The following is a 6000-nucleotide window of genomic DNA, read 5'->3' as shown; positions in this document are numbered from 1 at the left end:
CATAAGTAAGGAGACATAAACTTCTGGGGGCTTGTCCCAGCACATTCCACTCTAATTTACAACCGAGGAACACGACGTCCAGGAAGACTCTGTTGCCCTAGTAACAAGAGTTGAGAACGTAATAATGCTGCCGCCTTGTGGCTGTTTCCCACAACAGCAGCTTTAAACACAGTGCTAATGGTCGCTTAATAGTCACGAGGACTGCGGGGCTGTAAATGATACCTGCCCTCAAAAAATGTCCTGGGGTAGGGAATAGGCAAGAAATTTCAACACATGACAAAGTTTTCAAGAAGTCAATATGAGAGGGAAGTTGTACTCACTCTTTAAAAAAAAAAAGGAAAAGGAAAAAAAAGACATGCCTAAAGCTCAGTATAAGGAATTATTAGCTGCATGCAAATCCAACGTCCACAAAGGTTTCAGCTCACACCAGTCAAATGACCATCAGCAAAAAGTCTACAAACTATAAATGCTGAAGAGGTTTTAGGGAACTGTGTACCTTCTAGCTGCTGATGGGGTGTAAAGTGCTAACAGCACTAATGAAAACTGAATGCAGCTGCTTTAAAAGGTAAAACTTGAGCTACCGTATGATGCGGCAGGGCACCTTCTGGGCCTATAACCTAAGACCACCAGAATCGGAAAGACAGAGGCAGGCAAATGTGCACTGCAGCAATATTGAAAGAGCCAAGACATGGAAGCAAAAAAAAGCTCCATAAACAGATGAATGGACAAAGAAGAAGTGGTATATGTACAGAATGGAATATTAGCCACGAAAAAAAATAAAAGAATGGCATATGCAGCACCACGGATGAGCCTAGAGATAATCACACAACGTGAAGTAAGTCAGATTGCGAAAGACAAATGTTCTACGATATCACTTATGTTATCTGAAAATTCATAAAAATGAACATATCTCCATAGGGAAAGACAATCTCAGATGGAGAAGACAAACTTATGGTTAAGCCAAAGAAAAGGTGTGAGGAATGGACAAATTAGGATATTGGGGTTAACAAACATATACTAATACATATAAAATATATCATCCCCAAAGACCTATGGAATACCAAGAGTGGTCTATTCAACACTCTACAATAACCTACATGGAAAAGGACACAAAGATCAATAGATATATGTATATGTGTACATGAACAAGATTCTGTGCAGCTAGAACAAAAGACATTTTAAAATCCAATTTGCTCTGATAAAAATGAAAACTTAAAGACACAAACAAGAATTAAGGAGGCTAAAACTTATGGGGGTTTGTCCTGACACATTCCACTCTAATCTGCAACCTAAAAGCACAACTTGCAGCAAGGTTCTGTTTCCCTAGCAAGCAGAGTTGGCAACGTAGAAATGCTGCCACCTTAAGGCCGTTTCCTCAAACAGCAGCTTTAAATCCACTGCTAATGGTCACTAATATTCACAAGGACTGCAGGGCTGTAAATGACTCATGCCCTCAAAAACTGTCCTGGGGTAGGGAATGGCCAAAAAAATCCAAACGCGGCAAATTTTTCAAGAAGGAAATTTGAAGTTGTAAGTTTAGCTGAATCTTAAAAAAAAATGAAAAGGACATTGATACACGCAAAACATCAGGAATTATTAGACGCATGCAAATCCAATCTACACAAACGTATCACCTCACACCAGTCAGAATGACCATCAGCAAAACGTCAACAAACAATAGATGTTGAAGAAGTTGTGGAGAATAGCGTAACCTCTCGGTCTAAGTGGGATGTAAACTGGTAACCGCCAATAATAGGAACAGAATGGCAGTGCGTTGAAAGGTAAAAATTGAGTCCCCATATGATCCGGAAGGCCCACTATTGGGCCTGTCACCCGTGAAAGCCAGCATCAAAAAGACACAGGATGGAACATCGTGTATTGCAGCAGTATTTACAATAGCCAAGACATGGAAGCAACAAAAATGTCCATCATCAGATGAATGGACGAAAAAGTGGTCCATGTACACAATGCAATATTAGACACAGAAAAGAATGAAACAATGCCGTTTGCAGCACCATAGACGAGGCTACAGACAATCACACAACTTGAAGTAAGTCAGAAAGCGAGAGACACATATCCTATGATATCACGTATAGGTCTTATGTAAAAATTGATAGGAATGAACCTATTTCCACAGAGAAGGACACTCACGTGTTCAGAAAACAAGCTTGTGCTTAACCAAACGGAAAGGTGTGAGGAATGTATAACGGAGGATATTGGGTTTAACAGACATATGCTAATACTTATAAAATATATAATCATCAGACATACCGAATACCAAGAGAGGTCTACACAACATTCTGCAATAATCTCTACGGAACAGGATCCAAACATGAAAAGATATATGAATCAATGAAAGACATTCTGTACACCTAGAACAAACACAACATTGCAATCAAATTTGCTCTGAGAAAAATGAAAATTAAACTGAGAATATCAACAACAAATAAGTAGACATAGTTTCTGGGGGTTTGTCCTGGCACATTCCACTCTACTTTACAACCTACAAACAGGACTTCCAGGAAGGCTGTGTTGCCCTAGTAACCAGAGTTGGGAATATAGAAATGCTGCCCCCTTGTGGCCGTTTCCTGCAACAGCAGCTTTAAATGCAGAACTAATGGTCATGTGATATTCACAATTACTACAGGGCTGTAAAGGACACCTGCCCTCAAAAAATGTCCTGGTGCAGGTAATGGCCACAGGAATTCAGAACATGGCAAATTTTTCAAGGAAACAATTTGAAGAGGTGAGTTTCTCTGTTTTACTTAAAAAAAAAAAACGTAGATGAAAGCTCAATATCGGGAATTATTAGACGCATGCAAATCCAACCTACAAAAAGGTATCACCACCCAACACTCAAAATGCCATCAGTAAAAAGTCTACAAACAATAAATTCTGAAGGGGTTTTAGAGAACTGTGTACCCTCTAGTTGCTGGTGGGATGTACACTGGTAACAGCCAGTAGTGAGAACAGAATGGAGGTGCGTTGAAAGGGAAAAATTTGAACTACCATATGATCTAGTAGGCCCACTGCTGGGCCTAATCCCTGAGAAGACCAGAATCCAAAAGACACAGGCTGGCAATCCTGCACTGCATCAATATTTAGCATTGCCAAGACTTGGAAGTAACCAAAATGTCCATCCACAGATGAATGCACAAAGAAGAAGTGGTCCATGTACACAATGCAATATTCGCCATGGAAAAGGATGAAACACTGCTCTTTGCAGCACCATAGATGAGCCTAGAGATAATCACAGAACATGAGGTAAGTCGGAAAGCAGCCGACAAATAACCTGTGATATCACTCCTAGCTGTTACCTAACAACTGACACGTATGAACATATTTCCACAGAGAAAGACTCTCACAGACTTAGAAAACAAACTATGGTTATCTAAAAGGAAAGGTGGGAGGAATGGATACATTAAGATTAGGGTTACCGTACGTATGCAAATACATATTAAACACACGTATCAAAAAGACCGACCATATACCAAGGGAGGTCTACTGAACGCTCTGTAATAATTTACACGGGGGCTTGCCTGGTGGCACCGTGGTTAAGAATCCACCTGCCAATGCAGGGGACACAGGTTCGATCCCTGGTTCGGGAAGGTCCCACATGCAGCAGAGCAACTAAGCCCGTGCACCACAACTAATGAGCCTACGCTCTGGAGCCCATGAGCCATAACTACTGAGCCCATGCGCCACAACTACTGAAGCCCACACGCCTAGAGCCCGTGCTCCGCAACAAGAGAAGCCACTGCAGTGAGAAGCCGGTGCACCGCAATGGAGAGTAGCCCCCGCTCACCGCAACTGGAGAAAGCCCACATGCAGCAACGAAGATCCAACTCAGCCAAAAATAAATAAATAAATAAAATAAATTTATTTAAAAAAATAATAGTAATTTACACGGGAAGAGGATCTGTACATGAGTAGATATATATAATGTTCAATTGAACCTGATTGTGCACACCCAGAACAAACACTATTCTGCTCATTACCCCAATTTAAAAAATTAAAACCACGAACAACAATTAATGAGACATAAAGTTATTGGGGTTTTCCCTGGCACATCCCATTCTAATTTACAACCTAGGAACACAACTTTCAGGAAGGCTCTGCTGCCCTAGTAACCAGACTTGGGAATGGAGAAATGCTGCCGCCTTGTGGCCGTTTCCCACAACAGCAGCTTTAAACACAGGGCTAAGGGTCACTTGAGATTCACAGTAATTGTAGGGCCGTAAATGACACGTGTCCTCAAAACATGTCCTGGGGTAGGTAATGGCCAAGAAAGTTCACAACACGGAAAATTTTTCAAGAAAACAATTTGAAGAGGTAAGTGTTACTCACTCGGTTGTTTTAAAAAAAGAAGAACATGGATAAAAGCTCAATATCAGGAATTATTGGTTGGATGCAAATCCAAACTACAAAAAGATTTCACCACCCAATATTCAAAATGCCATCCGTAAAAAGTCTACAAACAATGCATGCTGACGGGTTGGGGGAGAAATGCATACCCACTATGCTGTTGGTTGGATGTAAACTGGTAACAGCTAATCATGAGAACAGAACGGAGCTGCGTTTAAAAGGTAAAACTTGAGCTACCATATCATGCGGCCGATCCCCTAATGGGCCTATACCCTAAGAAGACCAGAATGGGAAAGGCACAGACAGGCAAACATGCCCTGCAGCAATATTTACAATAGCCAAGCCATGCAAGCAAACAAAATGTCCATCAACAGATAAATGGACAAAGAAGAAGTGGTATACGTACCGAATGGAATAGTAGCCTCGGGAAAAAAATGAACAATGCCGTTTGCAGGACTACACATGAGCCTAGAAATAATCATAGTACGTTACGTAAGTCAAAAGGGAATGACAAATATCCTATGATATCATTTATACGTGTTATCCTAAGATTGCTCCCAATGAACATATTTCCACAGAAAAACACACTCACAGACTGATAAAACAAACTAATGGTTAACCAAAATGAAAGGTGGGAGGATGGATAAATTAGGATTATTAGGAAATTAGCATACATATACTAACATATGTTAAATGTATATAAACATATAACATATAAACTATATGAATTATATAATCACCAATACATATAAAATATATCATGACAAAACACCTACCAAATACCAAGGGAGGTCTACTCAACATTCTGTAATAACATACATGGTAACAGGATCCGAAGATGAACAGACATATGTATGAATCATTGACCAGATTCTGTACAGCCAGACAATCACAACACTCTAATCAAATTTCCTCCGATAAGAAATATAAATTAAATTTAAAAAACGAACATAAGTAAGGAGACATAAACTTCTGGGGGCTTGTCCCAGCACATTCCACTCTAATTTACAACCGAGGAACACGACGTCCAGGAAGACTCTGTTGCCCTAGTAACAAGAGTTGAGAACGTAATAATGCTGCCGCCTTGTGGCTGTTTCCCACAACAGCAGCTTTAAACACAGTGCTAATGGTCGCTTAATAGTCACGAGGACTGCGGGGCTGTAAATGATACCTGCCCTCAAAAAATGTCCTGGGGTAGGGAATAGGCAAGAAATTTCAACACATGACAAAGTTTTCAAGAAGTCAATATGAGAGGGAAGTTGTACTCACTCTTTAAAAAAAAAAAGGAAAAGGAAAAAAAAGACATGCCTAAAGCTCAGTATAAGGAATTATTAGCTGCATGCAAATCCAACGTCCACAAAGGTTTCAGCTCACACCAGTCAAATGACCATCAGCAAAAAGTCTACAAACTATAAATGCTGAAGAGGTTTTAGGGAACTGTGTACCTTCTAGCTGCTGATGGGGTGTAAAGTGCTAACAGCACTAATGAAAACTGAATGCAGCTGCTTTAAAAGGTAAAAATTGAGCTACCGTATGATGCAGCAGGGCACCTTCTGGGCCTATAACCTAAGACCACCAGAATCGGAAAGACAGAGGCAGGCAAATGTGCACTGCAGCAATATTGAAAGAGCCAAG

Source organism: Eubalaena glacialis, chromosome 7, assembly GCF_028564815.1.
Source record: "Eubalaena glacialis isolate mEubGla1 chromosome 7, mEubGla1.1.hap2.+ XY, whole genome shotgun sequence".
Classification (NCBI taxonomy): domain Eukaryota; kingdom Metazoa; phylum Chordata; class Mammalia; order Artiodactyla; family Balaenidae; genus Eubalaena; species Eubalaena glacialis.
The sequence above is the reverse complement of the archived record's forward strand: the minus strand, read 5'-3'. Positions refer to the sequence as shown.